Below are 25852 nucleotides of genomic sequence, written 5' to 3' on the forward strand. Positions count from 1 at the left end.
CTGAGGAAACTGAAGCAGGGTGTGATGGTACAAAAAAATATAGGTTGACCTAAAGCAAAAACCTTCTTTGAACAGATACCCACTTTTGTGCCTGGTGTTTTCTAGCAGAACTTGCCTTACACCTACATTTTCCTACCTTCCAACGTGCTGTTTAAGTAGATATCAATGAGGAACATGTGCTAGCTGGTAGAAAGAAGCGAATGAGCTATGTATACCCATTTGCTTAGGGAACAGTTTCTCAAAGCTTTGGACTAGGATGGTTGTTGATGACCTAGGAGGCACTGTGCTCTTCCTAACCCTTTCCCCACTTTACGGAGGAAAAGCTATCACTAGCAGCAGGTTCGTGGCCATACTGCAAGACTGCAGCACTGGCTGTATAGCACAGTTACACGAATTTTTGGAATCAAGACTATCTGCATTGGAATGTCAGTCAGTTCTGCTGCCTACCAGTTGTGTAGACTGGAAAGTTACTTTGCGTTTCGAAGCCTCAGTTTCCCAGTTTCCCAAATTCCATGAGGAATTTCCTTTAGCAGTAGGTTATTAAGACCAGATGAGCCATAGATCTGCATCAGTGTGATTAGGAGGGTGTGGTAGAATTCTCCTCCTCTAAAAGGTGTTGATTCCCTTGTCTCCCTCCTCTCCCACTGCCATCCCCAAGCCTTCACATGTCTAATTTAGCTTGATGAAGAAAAGAGGGCATAGTTATTCTGTTTGGTGGAACAGAAGATGTTTGTTGTGTTTCTAATTCAGGAAAATGAATTAGACATACATTCATTAAATATATTAATATAAGGAAAGGTGGGAAGTAAGGAAACTATCCTGGAGCAAATTGTAGTAATTCAGGCCTGAGAACGAAGCAAAGGTAGAGTGAAGGAGAAAGAAGTAGAAGGAAGAAAAAGGGATGGGTCCAAAATACATGAAAACACAGATCTAGCATAATAACAGTATATGGGTACTTAACTTTTAAATTTATTTAGGATATTTGAAATAGACTAGCTTGATTATTCACATATTTGTGAGTATGTTTAGAAAGAGCTTCTTATATTTCATTGAAAAAATAGATGCCATCAAATAAGAACTTAGTGCTATGACCAGTTCCAGCAACCTAGCTACATCTGTACTCACATACTCTGCATTCCTTCTTACTACCGTGAAAGAAGCATACTGCTTCTGGCTAAGGTCAGCCTTCTTCTGATTTTGCTCTGGATCCTATCCCATCTCACTTACTCAAGGACCTGCAATTATGTTCTCCCTATTGGCTTATATCCATTTGCTTATAGACAGATTCTAATAGCTCCCACTTTAAAAAATAAAGCAAAACCAAAATTTTTTTCTCTTGATTGCTGCATCACTCTCTAGGCCCCCATTTTTCTGCTTTCCCTGCAGAGCATAAAGAGTTTGTTCATGGGCTCTGTCTGTTTTCTTACTTCTTATTCTGAACTAAACTTACCTGGTCCACTTTTTGTTCCTAACCACTGTACTGAAATCTTTTCTTTTTTCTCCCCAAGTTTATCAGTAAACTCCATCATATATATATATATATATATATATATATATATATATATATATATATATATATATATATATATATATATATATATTCCTCCCCCCCACACAGTGGTCACTTCCTTGTGCAGCCTCTCAGCAGCATTCAGTATAATTTCCTTTTTGAAATAGTCTCCTTGTGGCTTTCAGGATACCATAATACTATTATTTTTCTCCCCCGTGAAGCAGTATGTACATACTCATGAGCTTTTCTAAATTTCTATGCAGTTATATGAGGCCATTATTAATTTGATCTTTTAACGAAAACGGCTTTTGATTCTGTTGATTCTTATGAGGCTATTATTGTGTTAGATGTTTTTGCTGAGTATTAGAAACCTTCTCTCTATCAATGTGTTGATTTCAGATGTTTCATTTTAACAATTAGCTAGTTCATAAAGCAGTTTCCATAACATTATTAAACACCTATAATTTTTATATAGCAAGAATCCTCTTGTGCTTCTGAAGGGTGTCAAAAGGGATATTCCACGGCTGACCTCTGCCCCCACCCCCAGCCACGACATTGTCACAGTCAAGAGCCATTTTAGGGTGTTTTAGGGTAGACGAAAGATTGAGAACCATCCAAGACTGAGAACACTCCTACTCCAGTGTGATATGATTTTGGAGGGTGTATTTTCACTTATTTGCTTAGGGGTCCTAAAATAGACTGATGAGAAAGAAGCCATTGGTAATTATTTTATGATAAAGCCATATTTTATGGATAAATAAATTGAAAGATAAATCTGACTTCTGCTTTAAAATATCTCTCATTCATTCCAGTCTACAAAATTTTAAGTTTTATATTGGTAAGTCTATTCTTATTTAATTTTTTCCTTTTTCTGTTTTTGATTTTTCATCTTACTTCTTCAGTTTCAAAAGACTTTTCCCAAATAGTACTAAAACAAAATCTAGCATTGTTGGTTGATTTTTTTTTTTTTTTTTTTTTAAGAAAAAGGTGACAAGTTTTTAAGAATTTTCAACATGAATCTAACTGTAGAATGCAGATACAGTTATTATAAAAGGGCATCTGAAATGGCAACGATGCATGCTTCAATGGTTGACTCATTTTATAAATCTTATGGAAAAGGGGAGATCAGCATTGGCTTGTATGTTCAAAAGTAATCAAATTCTACATTAAAATCTTTGAAAAGGCTTTGAGTAGATCATTAGTGGCAGTTTTATGTGTTATTATTGTTTATATCCTGAGAGAACTTAATGATATTAATAGTTGAAACTTGTAATTAGACCTTTGGTAAGTAGAAAGATGACAGATTTCATACTAACATAACAATGAAATTTTTACAGTTTATTTTAATGCAAATTCAACTCCCATTTTTTGCCTCAAAATTGCATTCTAAAGCATTGAGCAAACAGAAACTAATGAACCACCTGCATTTCAAATAAATAACCACACTAAAGGAAATAAAGAAGAACTAATCTAAGTAACTTTTGAGCACAGTTCTTTGACTTTATACCTTCAGTCTGGAATGGGGTAAAAAGGGCAATTTCAGACAAACCCTGAATTCCTTCTATTAAGTTGTTTTGCAATAATACGGTATAGTAATTCTGAACCTATTTTAGGTGTATTGTAAGATTGAGTAAAATGTGTTCGGAGTAAATGAGTTAAGAGTTCTTTGAAAAAAAATAACTGATTTCAGGACTACATTGGGGAAGGTATTAGATGAGCCTGGACTATCTTATGCTAGAAAGTAAGGAAGTGCTCAAAAAAATAACGGGGGCATTTCTAAAGGACACAGGGGCTTGTCAAAAGGACATCTTGAAGGGGCTCCTGCTGAGCAAATCTAGGACAGTTTGACCATCAAAATAAATAACGAGAGTAATGGATTATAACCCATTAGATAAAACAGGAATAGATATGTTCATACAGTGATAATAAATGAGTGAGTGGGGAGCGTTCTTTCTCACTGTTAGAATGCCCATTGTTAAATGTGGAGGAACTGTTGGAATTGGAAAATCAGCATTTGCAACCATCATAGTAGACTGGCTAGGACAAGAATCCTTAGTGGATGCTAAATCTCAAGGACCAGATTCAATGAGGAACAGGATATTTGCGTGGTTCTGAGCGTGGCTGTCGATAGATGGATTATTACTTGGGGAAAACAGTAACTATACAGTGGAGAAATCTGATAATACCCTTACTGGGGAAGCAAAATTAATGTAATCAGTGAGAGTCAGATAAACCTTGCATGCTGTCAGATGTAATACCTGAGAAGGACACAACAGCTCTCATATTGTATTCTAGCCAGGGATGCATAACTAAATCTCACCGGGAGACATTAGACAAACACAAATTTAGGTGCATTCTGTAAAATAATTGGCCTGTATTTTTCAAAAATGTCAATGTCATGAAAGACAGGCTGAGGAATTATTTCAGATTAAAAAAGATTAAAGAGACATGACAACTAAATACAAAATACATGATCCTGGACTGGAGGGGGAAAATGCTATAAAGGATATTATTGGAACAATAACAAAATTGGAATTTGTACACTCTATTAGATAAAAGTATTGTACTAATGTTAAATTTCCTGAATTTACTTACTATACAATGTTTACATATGAAAATATCCACGTTTTTAGGAAATAAACACTGAAGTAATAAAAGGCAAAGAGACATGATGTATTGCAACCTTCTGAAATGGTTTAGAAAAATTATTTATTGCTTCTACATACATACATAGAGATATAGAGGGGAAAGAGAGAGGATATAAAGAACATGGACAAAATATTAAAAATTGGTGAGTCTGGGCAAAGAGCATATAGGAATTCTCTGTACCTATTTTGCAGTTTTTCTCTGTTTGAAATTATTTCAAATGAAAAGATTTTAAAAATTATCACTCTGGGCAAAAAAAATGACAGTTTGGTTAATAAATTATATGGTCACCATGTACTATTTTTTTCTACTTTTCATCCTTATATAGTCTCATTTTTTGAATTACTAATGTTTAGGAAAAGCTCAATTTTTTTTTTTATTTTTAATCTTTTGGCTGCACTGCGCGGCATGTGGGATCTTAGTTACCCGACCAGGGATCCATCCCGCGCCCCCTGAATTGGAAGGTGGATTCTTAACCACTGGACCACCAGGGAAGTCCGTCTTTACATTTTACTTCTAGCTACATTGGTGTCCTTTTCTGTTTATTACGGCGTCAAAATTAAATGCTTGTTTCTTTTCTATGGATAAAGTTTCCTTGTTTTAGATAGAGCACCATCTTATGGGCATTGTTAGAATTGTTAACTTTCCTTGTTTTCTGTCTCCTTCTGAAGGAAACTCTTGGGCATTAAATTTGTTGAGATTGTTTTGAAACAAATATTATCCGTACCCTTTTGTCTTTCTCCTCCCCCCTCCCCACCTCCCAAGACCACAGTAGACTCAATGTTTCTGTTTGGGTGAGAGTATATTCACTCTGGTTCTTTGAGGATACATGACCTTAGTGGGCACAAGGTGGGTACTAACTATTTCCTAGGAAGCTTTTTAATCAAGATTAGCCTTGTGCTTCTGACTGTGATAGGTAGGTGAACAGTATTTTCTTTTCTCAGGGAAAGGATCAGGTTTACTTAGAGTGTCAATAACTTAGAGTACCTTAAAATTATGTGTTCGATAATCAGCCTCTGACGGTTTTAGAATTGCTAGATTTCTTTTTATGTGGACATTGAAAGTCATCTGAATTGATAGCCTGACAGGGCATGGAGAGAAATACAGTGAATTATGTGCTCAAGTGTTTCTGAATGAAAGTGGGAAATATAATCAGAAATAACAGTGAGTATTGTTTTTTATATGTGGGAATTTCTTTTAAAAGAAGTAGTTATTAGGAGATTAATTATACAGGAAATCAGTACTAGATAAGGAATGCTTTACAAATAGGCCGTCCTTGGATTTGTGGATTATCAGAACTCGTCATCTCCAGTTTGTATCTCTTTTCTTTCTGAGGTGGAGTAACATTCTGTGTATGAGTTTTTATTTGTGTTCTTTCCCTCATGTTTTTTTCTTTGTGGGGACAAATTCATTGCTCCTTATAATTCTAGTTATATGTATTTGGCTTCAGTGTTTAGAAATAGGGCCCAAGTGAGTGAAGAAGACTCTTTTTTTCTCTATTGATGTTCTAATCTTCCCACATGTTGTTTTTCTATTATTCTGTTATCCTCCGTTGCACTGAAATGAATGCAAAATGAATGATATATTGCTTATGACAAGACATAAAAATGACTCTTGTTTTTAAGAAGTTATTAGAATGCCAGTGGCAATAACAGACAGGCATGGGAGAGTATCGTATTCTCCAAAAGAGCAACCGATTTTGTGAAGTTGTTGCAAAATAAGTCTTTCATTTTTAAAACCTAATAAGGAATAATAAAATAACTGCTTGCCTATACTCTTTGTAAAACAGAAAGAAAAACATACCAAATAGTAATATTAATGATGGTTTATAGAAGAAAAGGCTGGCCAAGAATGTAGAAGGAAAAGAAATTCGATTAAGAATGGAAGCAATATTTAAATGTTTTATGCTTAGTACCATCATACCAGCAGTTTGTGATTTTACTCATTTCTTTCTCTTAAGAGAATATTTTTATACATACTCTTCTTGATATTTTAATTCTTAACCAGAGAACATTTGTCACTTAAAGGACTAGGACTTCATAGAAAGTTCTTGGATCCTTTTATATTTCCCTATGTTTACCTTAATCATGGCTCTCAGTGTCAATGTTACTTACTGTCTCCATTATTTAAAGTACACTTTGGGCCAAATATCATGCTTAAATGTTGTGGGTAATACTTTGAATTATTGCAGGTTTGGGACCTAAAGATCTTCTAATCTCCTGGAGAAGAAAATAGCCATGATCATACAGACACACACATACATTTTACATGATTACTTTTTTTTTTTCAGAAAAGAATAATGTTACTGAATGATAGTTTATATATTTTGTTTCTGAAAGAAAAGAAAATGGCAAACATTATTCAAAATACATTTTTTCTTTAGGCCCTTATGTGATGCTTTTCAGAGAAAAATGGTTAACAAAAGTTGAGATGCTCTTTTTAAACATGATTTGACCAAAGAATGAAAGTAAAGATAGTCTTTCCCAAGAAATATTTGAAAATGTGAAGTAGAAAATTCTTTTAAATGTGTTAGAAGCTATAAAAGCAGAAAGGAGAATGGTATATTTTTTGGAATAGAAAAAAATAGGAAGTGAATGTACATACATTGTAAAATTGGTGCCCAGATCACAGAGCTAAAGAACACTTAAAGGAATGAATGATTGCAAACTTTCTATAAACCTAACTAAAGAGATGGAAATGAGGTAGCTATGTCCTGAAAATTTTACTCGTAGAGAATAAAGTGAGTAAAGTCCTTAAGAAGCTATAGAGATTGCAGAAAGACAGGTTTACAAAATGGCTGCCTTCCAACAGAGTTTCCGTCCAAACAAATGGTTGTCTTACCCACTTCTGTTAACGTTTTTCCTATGAACTTGAGTCGAAAAATATTGCTAGACTTTTATCATCACACTTTGCCAATAGATTTGCATTGTCCAGTAGCGTGATATAATTGTGTTAATGTTCTCAATGTTGTTATTTAAAGCAAATCAGAATGCTACTTTATAGATTCTTTAAGGTCAAAATTCAGGAACACTAGTCTGTTTTCTGAAATAGACCTATCTTTAATTGGTCTGAAAATCAGTTAAGCTTTCAAGTAACCCACATTTATAAACTGTAAGTTGTTTAAACATAAGGAGAACAGCTTATGAAAAGTTTTTATTGGTGGGATGTGAGAGCAGCTTTCTTTTGATTTTGACCAATCATTTCTCTGTGGGCTAAAAGAAATGAAATGTATTTTTTCAACTGAAATGATGAAAGTATATATGATCATTTTACAATGTATTTATTACATAGTAGCTTTTTTTTTCATTCTACTGTATAATCTTGTTCACTAATTCCTTATTTGTTTGGCTATCTGGGTTTTCCTAAGTATTTTTCAATGAAAGACCTTATATCTTTTAATGACTAGGATACCATAACATGTATTTACTGTTTTATGTGTTTAATGAAGTTCAATAACTTTTGTATTTACCTGATTTAATTGAGCTTAATTAACCACTGAGGCTATTCCTCAGAAACTATGGTGAGTTCTTAGTGTCATAATTAGGGAATTTTGCTTTGTGTTATGAGTCTACTGCTGTAAGGGCTTGACTTGAAGAAGGTACAGAAGCAGAAGGCCTTCTTTGAGTCCTTGTAGTCCCTATACTTAGAATTTTCCGTTCATTTTCCTTAAGACACTCATTTACACATATGTCTTCCAGTAAACTCTATAAAGCTTGATGTCCCAACACAATTAGGAAAGATCAAGAGCAGGGGGAGATGTGCTCTTTATGTATTCAACAAAGGATAATTGCAGAAAAGCACTGTGGACCTCTGTAAATCTTTCCCACTACATCTGAATTCTTTAGCTGAAGAGTACTTATGCAGGGAATATATCAAAAGATCTCTCTGGTGATTTTGATATTCTTACATCTTGATCATGCCAAGGTTAGGTTTATCCTTAAATACCTGGCTATATTATTTGAATTATTTATTGGAGAATCATTCACCCCTTGAACATTTTTAGTTAGACTGTAATATTGGAAAGGAACTAAATCACTGCCGCCATTACATTCAATAACCTATTGGTTGTATGGATGGCAATGATAGGCAATTAAATTTGGCACAATAAGAGTTCCCCAAAACAAGTTTATTTTTTTTTCACTTGTAAATTTTTGCTCATCTAATCAGTAGAAATAATTTTTTCATTATCAATTAAATGTTCTTTTTGAGAAAGAAAATAACACCTTATAAATGGGAACTGTTGTGACACATCTAGGCCACAGACAAAAACAAGGTCATTGTGAACTCACAACATAGCAAACATCTTCCTCAACTGGCTAATATACGTGACAGTTGCTTTTTTACCAAGGCATAGAATTGTCCCCAGTTTCTAATGGCATACAATCTAGAACAAACCTTTGCTTCCTTATATCCTCCCCTGAAATCTCTTAGCTAAGCTCAAAAGCTATAATGGATTCTAACATACTCTTACTGAGGTGCCTATGTTCCCGATGGCCTGTGTTCTCCCTCATTGTAACAAGTAATGTCCCAACCTGTTCAGCGATAGCTGTGTTCCTATTGGCCTTTGGCTGGGGGGCATCGACACTTTCCTTAAAGATATTTCTTAAGGTACAAATTATTCCCCTAACACTTAAAAGTCGAATGCTTTGTTAACTTTTTGTGTATATATATATATTCAATTCAGCGTGTTTGTTAGTACTTACATGTTCAGACATTTTGATAGTTGTTAAGTATATAAGGATAAATAAGACACTGTCTCTGTGCTCTAGGAAATTTCAAACTGAGCAATTGTTATATTTTCATGTGTTAATAACAGTGAGTCTGATTTATTTATAAATCTCTTTCCTTTATAGATTATACTCATTTTTTACCATGTTTCAACTGAAGGCAAAAGAAAATGCTTGAAAATTTGTTAACTTTGTGTAGGGTATGGAATTCTGGTTACCTTTGCCTAATACCTTGACAAGGACTAAAATTTTGGAACTTATTCACAAGAACTCTAGTGCTACAGAATTTATAAAATAAACTCTTACTGAGAATGCGTTTGTGTGTATGTCAGAGAAAAAGAGACAGGGAGGGACTGAGAGAGACATTTACTTTGTAACTCAGTCATAATGATTTACACAGAACCACCTGATGGCCAGTTATGATGATATAGTACATGCCTTTCCTAAAAGAACTTCTGGAATTTCTGTTAGTTCCAGCATCTGCCCCAGGATATATCTATCTCCACAAGTCATTTTCAGTAAGATGTGCAAGTTTCTCAGTTCAGTCTATGTCATGAAAACTATAGATCTTCATCTCACACAAAGAGAATGAATCTTAGAGAATGAATCTTAAAGTGTTTCTTAGTTTCACTCTTCAACAAATAGCCTTGCCAAGTCTTCTTATATTCCAAGGCAAATCAGTGGGCCGCTGGGATTTAAAATTTTTAACACTTCCAAACAGCTACAGATATTTCTTTACAAACTGCATATAGAAATGTTTGCCTTAAGTCTTTTAAGATTATCGAGATGAGAAAACATTAGGCTGTCAAGAAGCTGAAAATAGCTTGCTGAAATTTTATACCAACTCACTCTTAGGTAGTCCTTGTCACAATTCTTGGATAATTATTTGCAGAAGCCTTTATACAAATGGCTGGTTCTATCAATTAAGCCACATTTACTCAAAATGAATATAGTATTTTTTGCTAGCACAGAATGAGAGATTATGTATGGGAAGAATCATTTTCAGTATTTGAATGGTGTTGGTTACCGTTAACTATAGCTTTCTCCAAAATGGATGGCTATTATTACATAATCATAAATGAGAAATGTTAAATTATTTGAAGTAATTATCTACTTTTGTCACACCAAGATTTCTACAAACATTACTTAAGGTTTATTTGTGTCTGTATGCTATTTGGGCTGGGGACAAATAATTTGAGATGGTGGCGGGTGGGTCAGAAAAATGTCATCTTTCATAAACACGACTAGCCATGAACTACTACCATAGCTGTAATTTGTCAGACTTTTCCCTTTATGTATAAAATAAGTTTTTTAATGTTGTCCTTGAAATAAGACTCAGTTTATTTTAGTTTAGAATATTAAATACCATTTTTTTCCTTCATTTTTTTAGCTCTAATTTCTCATCAGGTCATTTCTGGAGATATTTTAAACTCTCTATTTAAAATGTATAATGGTACCTTTAGTAAAAACATGTTATCTCTTTCTAGCATATATAAACCTTGGTTTATAACTGCAAAGAAGATATGACTAAATAAATGTACATACTTTAGTGTCTCATAAAAATGTATGTAAACTCAAATCAAAATATAGAAAATGTATTGTTTTTACCTCTTTTGGAGGACTAGTATCACTAACAGCCTGCTAGAAGTATACAATTACTATACTTCTTTATACCCTATTGTCATAAAGCAGCTGATTATACTATACTCCCATAATAGTAATAAAAAATGAATATTTTATCAAATTTATTTTTATATAAATTTTAAGTCAGTGAAATGAAAACACAGGTCAAGTAAAAACCAAAATCAGCTTTATTAAACATAATTTAATGTGAGAAATTTTGATAGGTTTGCTTTTTACCATATTTTTAAGTCATTTACAGAATCTTGGGAAGTCGGTTTTTATTTAAAAATGTTTGCATTAGACATAGTCTTGAAAAGAAACATAAAAGAAATTTATGGTAATACCACTTCACACCCATTAGGATAGCTACTATTTTTTTAAAAATGAAAGAGCAAAAAATAAATATTAACGAGAATGTGGAGAAACTGGAACTCTTCTGCACTGTTGGTGGGGAAGTAAATGATGCAGTGACTGTGAAAAACAGCATGGAGGTTCCTCAAAAATAAAAATAGAATGCCTATGATTCAGCAGTTCAACTTCTGGGTATGTATTCAAAAGAACTGAAAGCAGAGACTCAAAGGAATATTTGTACACTCATGTTCATAGTAGCATTATTATAGTCAAAAGGTGGAGGCAACTCAAGTGTCCATCAAGAAATGAGTGGATAAACTAAATGTGGTATATTCATAAAATGGAGTTTTATTCAACCTTATAAAGGCCTACTGTTCATAAGCCCAGTATTCTCCTAGAGAGAGAAAAGTTCTTTGCATAACATAAACGACTAAATGCTTCATTAGTTTACTATTGCTATTTATTTATTTATTTTCTTATACGAATTCAAATAGCTCTCTCCTCAAAACTATTTGCCTTGCTCTCAGGAGTAAAAGATATGTTCGAAAAAAAGCTTAAAAGTAATAGCCAGCCAAACTTTTACTGGAAAGTACTGTTATATGTATATGCTTATAATAATTTTTTTTGACTGAATTAAAAGCATAACATTTTCATTCAACAATTTCAGGTTGCCACATCAGATTTTGTGTTTGCTCATTCTGATTTATTTATAATGCAGTTCTAAATCTGTATCCTAATCCTGTTCTATTGGTTTTTTTCAGGGGTTTCCTATGTAACCTCATAATACTTTCATTTTTAGTTCTAAACTTAGATACAGTAGACTCCTCTGTTGTTGCAGTGGAGCTTCCTCTGGGTAAGACATTCCTTTTAGGAAACATAGGCATCTCCAGGGATGGGAACGTGGGTTAGGTATTCCTCTTTTTTAAATACATTGAGCACTTCTGGAGATATGAGAAAGAGTATAAAATATGGTCCCTGACTTCAAGGGGCTCAAGTTAGGCAAGGAAGACAGAACCACAAATTATTTTTCATACAATATAGAAAATGTTATGGAACACAGAGGAAGGTGCAGTTGATTCTCTGCAGGAATTACTAAAGCCAAGAACTCAGCATTTACTGCACCTGGGTTGTTCTCCATCCACTTTTGAGACTTAGTATTTTCTATCTAACATTTTTATGTATTTTTCCATTTAGAATATTTTGTCTTTCTGTACTTTTGATCAGTAGTGTCAAAAGAATATGGCCTAGACTAAAACCAAATGATCTTATTCAGTTTCACTCCCCAGTTACTTCTGGGTCATCTGTAAGCTTGGCAGGAAATAAATGCAATAAGCAAACTAAGCAAAAGGGAAAAAAAAAATACAGTTCTTCTTTAGCTTGTTCTCAGCAAGAACAGTATCATTCTACCGAATAGATAGCACTTTCTTCTGAATCTATCAGGAGGCATCAAGTGATCAGAATCATTATTCAGAACTTGAACACAGTAAGTTACTGTCTAGAATGAGGGTAAAAGTGAGTTTGCCTGTGTGCACACACTGGTTTGCTAGTTGTTTTTTAAAGTTAGAGCATGTATAACCTTGGAACTTTCTGAAGATGGTAATTGGTAGTTGCTGATTTGAGTTTCAAATGTGCCCTTTCTTTAATTTTTCTAAGATACTAATTAATATCTTGCTACTAAAGAAGCAAGAAAAAAGGAAAAGGAAATATATATCTCCAATCCACAGATCATAGATTTCTGTGCTTTATTTAGATTTCTGTGCTTTATTTAGAGTTTAGCTGATACACTAGGGGCATATACGCCTACACAAACACACACACACACACACACACACACACACACACACACACACACACACACACACACACACACACACACACACACACGGGCGTGGGAAATCAACAACTAGCCGCACTGATCCTGAGCTCAGGTTGGTGGTGTCACTATTAAGAAACCAGCAGTAGGGATTCCCTGGTGGCGCGGTGGTTAAGAATCTGCCTGCAAATGCAGGGGACACAGGTTCGAGCCCTGGTCTGGGAAGATCCCACATGCCGCAGAGCAGCTGGGCCCATGCGCCACAACTACTGAGCCTGCGCTCTAGAGCCCATGCGCCACAACTACTGAGTCCGCGTGCCACAACTGCTGAAGCCCGTGTGCCTGGATCACATGCTCTGCAGCAAGAGAAGCCACCGCAATGAGAAACCTGTGCACTGTGGTGAGGAGTGGTCCCCGCTCGCCGCAACTGGAGAGAGCCCGCACACTGCAACGAAGACCCGACACAGCCAAAGATAATAAATAAATAAATAAATTTATAAAAGAAATCAGCAGTAACTCAGAAGAAAGGATTGTCCATCATTTTTTTTTTTTTTTTTTTTTTTCGGTATGCGGGCCTCTCACTGTTGTGGCCTCTCCCGTTGCGGAGCACAGGCTCCGGACGCGCAGGCCCAGCGGCCATGGCTCACGGGCTCAGTTGCTCCACGGCATGTGGGATCTTCCCGGACCAGGGCACGAACCCGTGTCCCCTGCATTGGCAGGCGGATTCTCAACCACTGCACCACCAGGGAAGCCCTGTCCATCATTTTTATAGCAGTGGTACAGCCTTGTAGAGAAACATTGTTTTATGTGGCCTTGTCCATGTCCTGTTGGAAACTGTCATTATCAGCAGGGCTGACTTGCATATCCTCAATATTTAACATAGTACTAATGTTAGAATGATTTTATCTTTAATTTACCTCAAACCTCATGCTTTAAAATACTGACTATGTGCATATTAACCTTCAGTCACATTTCATAAGGATTGCTACATTTTGCAGAGTTGGTACATTTCTGTGGTAGGTAGATAAAAATATGCCAAAATTCATATGTATTTCATGAAATCATTATAATATAAAGTAAATCTAAAGTTAAAAATTAACAAAAAACAAAACATATATGAAATATAGTAACAAATTCATATTTTTCAATATGGCTTATCATTATTGACACATGGATATACTTGAAGCCTGCTTCTAGAAGTCAGTAAGTTACCAATTAGTTTATTACGGAACATCAAATATCTGTATGATAGGAGCTTACTATCGAAATATACATCTTTCTTTCGGAATGAAGTTTTCTCTCTCATGAGGAAATGAGATTTACTCTTTGTAAGGTTCTGTCAATCTCAGTATGATTCTAGCTCTTTGGGATATGGAGGAGAAGGGAGAGTTCACTGCATTGTTTTTATAACTATCTTTCTCTGAATAGCTTTTACTTTTTCTTGGAAATTATTTAAAACCTTCTATTTTTCCCACTACTTGATTAATGTTGTACATCAGTTTTTATAGCTTTCTGCTCACGTTGTGATTACAACTTTCTAAGGACCCAGCAAAGTGTTTAGGACAGTGAGATAAAATGCCCCCCCTTTCACTATATTAAAGCCATTTCATTATAGAGAAAGTTAGTGGGGTATGGAGAAATCTGTTCTCTCAGATCCCTTAAACGTTAGTTGTTTTCAATCAAAATTCTTTCACTGATGCTAATGAAAAAGAGGTCCTATCTCCCTGATGATTTCAGGGAGAAATAATAAACAATTGTTTCGTAAAGCAATTGCTTTAAAATTTGAAAAGCATTATTCTTACCATCATCGTCATCATCATTATCTTGTCTTGGAGGTTTACTGTAAGGAAAGCATTGTTGTGTGTTTTATTTATATTATCCCTGACCCTCAGAGCAACCCATAAGATAAGCTTTATCTTTCTCATTTTACAATGAGAAACAAGAAGCTCAGAGGAAGGTTAAATGATTTGGTCAAACTCACAAGGCTAGACAGTAGCTGATCCAGGATTTATTCAAAATATCTGGCACAAATGGTAATGCTCCTTGATACGATTTACCAGTGATTCCCAAGCCAGGCCCAGGTCACGTGCCCCCAGTGGACATATGCACAAAGTACCCCGATCTTTGTGATGAAAGTCATGAAGTTAGAGGAAGAAAAAAGATTAAAGACAGCAGTAATATACCATCCAGATTCAATTAGAGCATTTTACCTTCTCCTTTTAAGTCTGTTCAGTCTTTTTTTTTTAATTCCAACATGCCATTAATACACTTTTCCCTATGAACTTTCAACAATAATTAGTCCATTGTTGAATAACTTAAATGGTTAGAAATATTTCTCCCATTAATTAAGCCAAATAGAGTAACTTCTTTTTGGAACTACATTGTATATGGCTAAGCATTTTTCTTTTGGAGAGCCTCCTCTGAAATACAGACAAGAGTAGACGGGACCCTTTGTATAACTGTAACCATCACCTCTACCACCTTAGTCTTTTATACTGTAAGCCAAATAGCCCCCTCACCCCGTATTTTTAAAAATTTATTTATTTAATTAATTTATTTTTTGCTACTTTGTGTCTTCATTGCTGTGCATGGGCTTTCTCTAGTTGTGGCGAGTGGGGGCAACTCTTCATTGTGGTACGCAGGCTTCTCATTGCAGTGGCTTCTTTTGTTGCAGAGCACAAGCTCTAGGCGTGCGGGCTTCAGTAGTTGCGGCGCATGGGCTCAGTAGTTGTGACTCTCGGGCTGTAGAGCGCAGTCTCAGTAGTTGTGGCGCACAGGCCTAGTTGTTCTGCAGCCTGTGGGATCTTCCTGGACCAGGGCTTGAACCCATGCCCCCTGCATTGGCAGGCGGATTCTTAAACTCTGTGCCACCAGGGAAGCCCACCATTTTTTTTTTTTAAATTCTGCTGATACAACATAAGTTTCCATGTGTTTTTTTGTAAATTTGTCACATTGATTCATTGAGCTTCCTGTCAAACCAGCTACAGAGTAGTTGAATCTGGGCTAATCTTAAGCCAGTTTTTAGTCTTTCTTGACTTATATATTTGAACAGTTGACTTTTTGTTTTGTTTTGTTTTTACTCTAATAGCAGGACACTGTATTTATCCTAATTCTTTATGTTCTTCTTTTAATGCTTGCCATCAATTGCCGTCATTCTGTATCTTAAGATGGTCAGGTTCCTCAAGACCAGATTTTGTTGCTCCGTGTTATCTAGATAGCCAGCGCTTTTTTTTTTTTTTTTTTTCCAAATTTCCGTTTCTCTTAAGTTAGTCAGCAGGAAGAAATGATGAATTTACCAAATCCTTTGGTCTTTTGCCCAGGACTTTCAGAGTCACTAGAAATGGTCTATATTTCTTTTGATACAGTTGTTCATCTCTACAAGATTCAGTAAAAGTGATTAGTGGTGTATTTGATATACTATCTAAGCATATTCTTAGTCACTTCTTGGCATTTGCATTTGAATGAGGTAGCCTTATGAAAAGCTGTGCTATACCCATGAATCATCATTAACCATACTGGTCCCTTTCTCTGGGTACTGTAGTATGTTGCAAGGTTTCTTCAGTCCTTAATGCCTATGCATTCTCATCATTATTGCATACATCTTTGAAAGACCTAGATTACCTACTAAGAAAAGCCTCATTTTTGCATTATTCTGGTCATTAATGCTCAGTACTTCTTACGTATTACTCACCTCTGAGTTTCTAGTCTTCTCACTTGCTTCATTATTGGATTCTTTCCCCCTCCCAACCTCATTTATGCCTCTGTTTTTACTGCTCTCCTTCTCTCTTATTTCTTCTTCCACTTCCCTTTCCCTTTTCTTCTCTCTCCCATGCATCACTCCACCCCTACCAAATAAATGTCCAGAAGTCATGCTCTAGGTATAAGGGAGTTCCTTATACCTAGGAGAGTCCTTACATCACTCGAGGGAATTTGCTTCTCCATAGTGACAGTGTTTACCAAGTTTTGTAATCTTCCAGCTCATGATAGTTTTAGATGCGCACTGTCCAGTACGGTAGCTACTGGCCACAGATAGCTATTGGACATGTGAAACAGGCCTAGTGCCACATGTTGAAATGATAATATTTTAGATATATTAGATGAAATAAAATATCTTATTAAAATTAGTGTCCTCCATTTACCTTTTTTTTTTAACATGGCTAATAGAGAATTTTTAATTACATATGTGCTTTGAATTATGTTTCTACTAGACAGCATTTTTAGACACTCTAAACTAAAAGGAAATACATAAAGAGATTATTCATTAGCATAATGGAAAAGAGAAAAATAAATTACACATGAAAAAAATAATAAAATGCATAGCATTCTGGAGCCATTTTGGATTGGCACATCTTAATAGGCCTAGAGAGCTATATTATTGTACAATCTGGTCTAGGTTCAAAATAATTTCCCCTGATTTGTCAAGAAATGTTAAATTATATTTTGAATAATCCATTTTTGAATGCATAGAAGTGTTTAATGTATTTCAGAAAGAAATTCACTCAAGAGCAGGAGAATTAAAATGCTAAATTAGCAGTATGTTGAAAACTTGGCTATCTAGAGTGATTTAGCCCTTGACTTTTCCAAGAGAATTAATTTTTATGGTTGCAGCTTTTAAATAAGGCTAAGTGATAATTTTTTTTTGAAGGTAGTTGATAAATTTATGGGAGCAAAATAAGCCCATCAAAGAGTAAAAGTACCAAAATATTCAAAACCACTTTTTTTCATTAGAAATGTTTCTTAATATTTGATGTGTGAAGTATTTATATTAAAATTATTTTTTAAAGAATTCATTTTTGTTGTTTGTTATTAAAATTAGTATACAGATTTCATCTCTTCATTCAAGAAACTTTCATATGTAGTACGTGCAGTCTCTGTCTTTGGTCATCTTGTTTAGAAATGGTAGTAAATGTTTCTCATAGGCAATTTCTACCATAAAATTATGGATAGTACAAAACTAAAACCTAACCGTGGAAAACAGATTAATGTTTTGAACAACATGGCAGGGTTGTATGCATGAAGTGATAAATATCACAGGTTAATCCAAGCAGCTTTCTGAAATATAAGAGGAACAAGGAAGTTCTGAATAACCATCTACTGAAAAGATAATATCAAGCATTTATATAAATCTAATTTCTGCTAAGAAATTCATATTAGCACATACAAAAGACATGGAATGTTGACACAGATTTCATTATTGATATACAATTATCTTATACATGTTTCTGATAGAATTGTTGCTGCCCTGTTTTGCTAGGTATTTAAAATAAAATGGAACTAGACAATAAAACTGATATTAAGGGATGGTGTTAAATATATTCCAGATAAGAAAATTAAAATGTACAGTTGACATGTGGCTTCCTGCTTCTATAAAATATAACCCAGTAAGATATGTAATTTTAAGATTATCTGAAATTGAACATCTACTTCTGTTTCTCCGGTTTGCCACTTCAAATACAGATGTTTTTCCTGATTTACATTTAGACAGACTTGAAACAATTTCCCAAAGCAAAATACTACGGAATAAATTTTCCCCCCAAATTGCAAGTATGTCCTCTTCATTTCCTCAACTTTAAAATCTTTCCTCCATATTTTTCTGAAATAATAAACTTCCTCTTATATCTCCTTCTTAGTTGAACAAAATAAGAAAAGTAGATAAAAGTCTAAGAAGAAAGTCAAAATCAGTACGTACACTCACCCATTATATTAACTTTATAAAGTAGTTAAGTAAATTAAGTGAATGCTCATCTGTATTGGATTTTTTTTTAAGCTAATATTATGCTCAGGAAAGGAGCAAACTGGCTTTCCAGACATTATACCTCAGTACCTCTCTTATAGTCTTTTATTTTTTCTAAAATACTTCTCTTGGAGAACATTTTCTTTAATATGTCTGAAACGCCTCCTAGGTGAACTATGAACTCTCAATGTCTGTCTTGAAATTGGCCATGCAAGAATCAAAGACTGTAGTTTCAACATCTAAATTAATAATTAAATAAATTAGCTATATTATTTAAATAGATTATTCTAATTTAATGGACATTTCTCAGTATATGAAGTCTGAGTCTGTGGTAATATATCCATTAAGTAGAAGCTGAATTAGCAAAGTGTTGCTACTATGATCATGTTCAGAAAGATTATTGGGTGAAGTATTAATCTAAGATCAAGATGTAAATATTTTTAATTTTACCATTTATGTAACATGATATCCCAGGTGACACATAAAACTAACACATCAAATATAAGCTCTGCTGCATAGTGATCCATTCAATGCCTTCTCTCTACTTGACGTTCTTTCCATTCTTACTGCCACCATTTCCGTACTTTCCTTCTCACCATCTTGCTACGGTAGCCCTGTAACTAATCCCCAGTGTGTCCAGGTCTTAGTTCATTGAGCTACCAGGTTAAGTGCAGCTTTACTTAGTTTACGCCCCTGCTCAAAAAGAAAGAAAAGAAAAGAAAACGAAGAGTTCCTATAACTTAAAAAATCATGTTAAACTCTACAACCTAACATTCAAGATCCTTTAAAATATAAATTTACTTTTTAAATTATTATTCAATGCCCCCCATTCCACTTCACCTTCCCAACATATACCCTAAATTTGACATCAGTCACCTTTCTCCAATACATGTTCCATTTTCTTGCACTTCTTTGCTCAGATTGATAATTCTCCAAATTCCAGTCCATTTCCACAGTTAAAATCCTGCCCAAAAATGTATGGACAAGCTTATATATGACTTACTTCAGGAAATCACCCCATACTACTCCAATTAAAAATACTGGCAAAGGGCATGGATTCTAGTCCTGGCTTTGCCACTGTATAGTTTTTAAAATTTGGGCAAGTTATTTACTTATTTTGGGTCTTAACTGAGTCATGTATAAAATAAGGATATCCAACTAGTTTATCTTGCCAAGCTTGCCTTAAGATTATATTTAGAATCAATGAGTGTAAGTCAGAAGTACTTTTTTTTTTTTAAACAGCAGTTCTTAACCTGTGTAACAACTTCATAGACTCCTTCATAGACTCCATAGATTCTGTAAAAACTCTAAAACTGTAGGCAAAATTTTGAGTTTATCTTCATATGTGCAAAGAATTTTCCCCCTACAGAGAGGGTGTAAAGCTGCGTTCATTAGCTCCTTAAAGTGCTTCACGATCCCCCCCAAAGGTACGAACTATCATTTACCTGATCTAAATCTTTCATTAACACAGACATACACACACTCAATGCCTCAATCTCTCTCTCACTGTCAATGGTAAATATCTCAAAGCTTTAAGAACATAGTGCTTAGCTCTGTCATCTTCTGAAAGTGGTCCTCAACATCTTTTCCTTAATATACCTGACAGATAATGTTTACCCGTGTGATATACTTCCGTCAGTGACAGCTGTGCACTGCAACCTGCTAAATGAATAATATATTCTATGGATTTGATAGCATTCCTCGTGTTCTAGCTCTGATTCCATCACTTTTGTCCTACTAGTTCAAGATTCAGTACATGATACAGTAGTAGAAGCTGTGTTATGCTTGGCATATTATAGATAGTGAATATATATTTGTTAAATGAATAAATAAATGATGTTATTCAAAGGAGAACTAATAAATGAGTGGCATTAAAAGAGAGAGAGAGAGAGAGAGAGAGAGAGAGAGAGAGAGAGTTTGAATGAGAAAGATTATGCCCAGGATAAAATACCATTACTCAGACTTCACTAAGTTTAATTAATTCTAACCCTGAATAAGAGATTTAGTGATACTTTGGGGTAAATATAAGAAAAAAATAAGCATTTGCAGCTTAAAGAAGTAAATCATAATTGGTGCGTCCTGAAAAGACCAAAATTGCAAAGTTATGATATCTTTCAGAGACTTTGTAAACAGGATAAAATATACAAAGAATACAGTGCAATCAGATACAATAATTACAGTGAAGGCAAGGCAATTCTTACATCAGACAAAAAGTAGTCACTTGTACTTCTGCATTAGCCTTGGTTTTCTTAATTCCTTCTATTTGGTGTAAGAAGGCAGAAGTCTGACTATCCCAGATAGGTGTCTCACCAAACTCCTAGCCCTCGGTAGGCTGATGCATTGGGGGGCTGACCGTCCTGATAAGAGCAAGGACTGCAGGAAAGTAATTTCCTTTTCACAGATAACCGTATGGTTCCTACAAATCAAAATATGCTTTGTTCATATATTCTCGTAGCTCTGAGGTCGCAGGCACTACATACAAAACAGTTCCTTGAATGAAGAGATTAAATTTGTATATTCTCCCTATTTCAAAAAAAGTACAAAAGACAGAACAAGTGAGAAATGAAGAACTAAAAGCTGTACAAATTAGTTCAGTTTTTAGGTGAATTGCCCTCAAAAAGAGGCAAGGTTGGGATTTCTAGCTGTGAGGTTGAGATTTCTAGCAGTACAGTACTGTCGCATTTCTCATTAGTCAACTTTTTCTCTTTTGTTCCTTTTCCTTTCTGTAGGTGGCGTGACTATATTCCAGAATAAATAATTTTTCAAATTTTAAAAATGATGTGATTTGTCAGTTTCTTATAAAGTTAAACATACATTTACTGTACATCCCAGCACCCACACACCTAAGTATTTGCCCAAGGGAAATGAAGACATAGGTCCATACAAAATCCTGTCTGGATTTTTACAGTAGCTTTATTCATAATCCCCCAAAGCTGGAAACAGCCCACATGTTTATCAACTGGTGAATGGGTAAGCATATTCAGGTGCATTCATATAATGGAATACTGCTTGATAATCAAAAAACAAATATTGGTAGTCCAAAACATGAATGAATCTCAAAAGCATTTATACTAAGAAAAAGAAGCCATACTTAAAAGTCTACATATCCTGTGATTCCATTTATATGACATTCTATAGAAAGTAAAACTACAGAGAAAGAAATTAGATTAGCGGTTGCTATTGGGTTGGGATAGATTGATTACAGAGGGGCCTGAGGGAACATTTTGGGTGATGGAGATGTTCAAATTTTGAGGTAGTGGCTACACAGCTGTATAAGTTTGTCAAAATTCATAGAACTGTACATTTGAAAAGGTTGAATTTTAATGTATGTAAATTGTACTTCAGTGAGTAAATAAAATATTAAAAGACATAGCACATCTGCTATATCATAAAATATCCCAGAGGAGTCTGGGCTTAGTTACTATAATCAAACATTAATGTATATGATAGCTATGTATACCAGGTGAGTCAGGTTCTGCTGCCAAATGAATTTTTAGAGCTTTGGGGATTTTGAATTGGCACATAAGAAATTGTGGGTTGATTGCTATAGAAGAAGGATCCCTGATATAGAACAAAGAATGTAAAACTATTGGCCTGTTTTGGATCAAATACGATTTTACTTTTCCAGACCATTTTTGGACAGCAAACGTTGTGATAGTAAAAAATCAATATCCCAGTTCTCTCAGCCCTGACCAGCCATTTACACAGATAGTTGATGGCTTAAGCAGTGGTGGGCATTCCAAGAACCCAGACACCACACCATACATGGCATCACAATCTGACATGCTTAGAATGAGATCTCCTTCTTTCCTTCCTACCTTCCCTCCCTCCCTCCCTCCCTTCTTATTTTCTTTGTGACATATCAAAAGGTCTTTTAAAGTACAGATACACTTTGCAGAATGTCTCATTGGTTAACAATGTGCATTAGGAATACCTCTCCTGGTTTTTAATACCGAACTTTAGAGAATGCATATATATTATAATACAACATTTTTGGGGCCAGTGTGTCTTTGTAATTATGTCCCAGATTTGAATACTTCCGTTTTTAACAAACAAATCCGTGAAAAGTCTTGAGTTACATTCCAAATACAATTGACAGAATGTCAGAAGCAGATATAAATTATTTGAAACCCCACTTAAGTGTCCATAAATGGGATGCCTATCCTAGATGTAACTGGGGCTAAGTGGACATATTATTGCATACAAAGAAACTGGTTGGTAACAATCATATTATTTATTGACTGCATTATATGGTTTTTTTGCAGAGCCTTTGTTATGTCTGAGTGTAATTTTGTGTTTTTTCGTGTTTTAGGACCTTGGTTTAGGTTTTTTTATTAACGTGTAATACATGATAATTTTATCATTTAAATATTACAAGATAATATTGTTGTATTGGGGGGCCTTTTATCTTCGAAAATTGATTTTCAGCTGCCCTGCAGGGCAGGATGTGTGGGACATCTCCAGTTTTCTAAAGAACTGGAAAATTCTCAAGTTGCAGTGTACTGGACAGCCAGCTTAGAGTTTACGTTAGTAGCGAGTTAGAAAGGTCAGAGCTGTAGGGAGCAGAAGATAGGAAGGATCTCCACCAAGAAAATACTCTATTCAAGCCTAAAATTTTCAAGCCCCCAATTATTCCTTGTTTAGAATCGATGTGGAGCGTTTAGTTTGATCGCGATTCTAGACTCCTCTAATGCTATGGAGTTTGAAGCCAGAACCAGAATAAGTGGGAAGATTGATAGGGTTCAGAAGTTGGAAGGAGGCATTGAGGACTCTTAATACTTTGTAATTTTTTCCCAACATTGTCCTGAAAATATTTATGAAAGATTTCAGAGAGCGAAATAATAATTCAATTAACAATTGAAATCAATAATACAAATAATTCAAAAAATAAGTTCAGAGAGAGGTTGCAGATCATTCTTGGGGCCATGTGTACGTGTAGTAGATACCGGCCTGTCTGAAAATTGCTTTTGGTGGAAGACCTAGGTTCACATCTTGAGATCAGATTATTGCCTGGCGCTTCAGTGAAATTCCTTCCACAACTACATAGCTGTTTCTAAAATATCAAATCTGTTAGTGAAAACACAATGGATTATGTCACCTAAAGTAATATTTTATTCCCCATATTGGCTGTCAATTTAGTTACAAGAATCAGTTCATCTCTTGTATTTGTTGGCAGCTTGATGAGAAAGTATCTATATGAGAATTAGCAATTCATGGTACTCCTTAGCCCTCAGCAACAAAAGGGTCCCTAAACTTGATAGTTGAGATTCTTGATTGCAGTCTTTACATAGCTCTTACCTTGAGATACCTGAAGCATGAGGAATTAACACATGCTGTGGGAAATGCAAAATGTGTAGGTCACTTTAATAGACCTGGAATACAGCTTCATTCCTACCTATTCCCTGGGTCCAAAATGTTAAAACAAACTAGAAGGTAAAACTTATATGCTTACTTTTTAAATTTTTTTTGGCCCATGTTTACAAGCTCATGTGAAAATTCCCTGCTTTAAAGTAGTTTTGATGGAGATATTTGGCTTATGTTACGTAAATATGTTCAACCCGTTTAAAGATAGTTGTTGTCATTGTTTTAAACATTGTTGTATTACTATTATTGTTGTGTTACTCTTTTGTTTACATCGCTTCTTCCAAAATGCAGATTTGGTTAGTTTCTGCTCACGTTAGCCTTTTTTCAGGGCTTGACAGATAGTGAATAATACTCAGTGAAACCTTAGGCAATTCATTTAATTGTCTTGGTGTCAGTTTCATTAACTGTAAATAATAAGTTGACGACCCCTTAGGAAAGCTATTCTGAAATTGGGGATGAGGTGACAGGAGAAAGGTGACTTTCAAGTTACACCCCCCCTCACTGCATATAACAAGAGATGTTACTGATAGGCATGTATTACGCATGGTTTCAAAGTAGAGAAAAGAAAGGTCAAAATTCTTTTTTAGTCCTTTATTGCTTTAAGAATTTATGATTCTGTGTTCGTAATTTTTCCATGTTGTTCCATCTCAACAAAACCAAATGACTCATTTTTAGAAAACTTAGTCTGCTTTGATCCTGTCCGTTGCTGAAGAATGAAAGCCCCTTAATATGTTGAAATTGAGATAAGTCAGTAATTATGACATCTATTTACTGATTCAGGTTTTCTTCATTTTTATTCAAAAAGTAATTTTGCCTTCACAGTAAGTGAAAGAGAAGTTGTTTCTAACTAAGAGAAATACAAAGGGGCGTTTTATTTTTAACCTTTATTTTTTAACTTTCATTTTTAACCTTCTTTCTGATAACATATTGATACTTTTTAACACATTAAACTCATATCTCTGCCCCCCGACTCTGTGTGTGTGTGTGTGTGTGTGTGTGTGTGTGTGTGTATTTATCTTTACATGCATCCCATCAATACTTAGTTTACTAATAAAAACAGTTCAGATTTTGGAAAGTAAACTTTGTGGCTTGCTTTTTTTTTTTTTTTTTTTTAGCCCCACTTATTTTATTCTAATCAAAGTAAAATATTTTAGGCCATCTGTTTTCGCCATTTCTGGCTGCTATTATCTTGACTATAATTGCCTAGTTTCCTTTCTGGCTGATCTATTGCTAGCCTTTATCTGGATGTTATTAAAGAATATAAATGCTCCACAGAGCACCAGAGTCTCAGCCAGAATATTTTCAGATTCGCAGCTAAAATGAAATAGAACTAGGGGTTTCACTGTTAAGTAAGCAGCTCAGATTTGTTGTCAGAGTGTGTGAGGGACTCTAAGTTCATTATGCTCCTTATTTCTGCGATGTAGCATTTGAAAAATAGCTTTGACTGTTTATGGATTGTGGTCCTCGGGCACCAGATAGTGGATGTTGGAACGTATTGCAGAAAAGCTGATTAAAGTACTAGGATCTCTAACAGTGAAAGTAGAAAGTCATTTGTAATATCTCGGTCTGACACTGTTGGGTGCACTTATATATTTCCTTTTGAAAGCTTTGGTTTATTATCAGTTTATCCATGAGGGAATAACTTTTGTTTTTTCAAAAAGTGCCCTGTGGAGAAAATATCAATAAGCTATACTTGATGAGAGGCTTATGCAAGTAGACTGATTTGAACTTTGGAGATGCCATATACTTTGCAGTTTTATTTCCTAGCTTACTGAAGTCATGTTTCACTATGACTTCAATTTCAATAGTATCTGCTTTCAGATCTCAATTTCAGTATGATTACTGTATATCAGGAAATGTATACTTAAACCAAAATATAGACTGTGTCAGAATTTATTGTCTTCACCTCCCTTTACTCCGTTTGGGCCACTTTCCTCCCCAAGAAAAGTTCACTGGAGTAGAATATGGGAATATTTTAAATAATCACAAAACATAGATCTTTAAATATACTTTGCACTCTACTTGTTAAAATATTTCAGTATTTCCTCATTGTTTTCAAAATAAAGTTCAAACTTCTCAGAGTG

General features: G+C 34.8%; 1 protein-coding gene across 1 annotated transcript in view; it reads left to right on the forward strand.

Annotated features, from left to right (window-relative positions):
* Positions 1 to 25852, forward strand: part of TNKS (tankyrase) — a 171377-nt gene that overhangs the window by 49971 nt on the left and 95554 nt on the right. The window lies entirely within an intron of this gene.

The sequence above is a fragment of the Kogia breviceps genome, chromosome 20, assembly GCF_026419965.1.
Source record: "Kogia breviceps isolate mKogBre1 chromosome 20, mKogBre1 haplotype 1, whole genome shotgun sequence".
NCBI classification, from domain to species: domain Eukaryota; kingdom Metazoa; phylum Chordata; class Mammalia; order Artiodactyla; family Physeteridae; genus Kogia; species Kogia breviceps.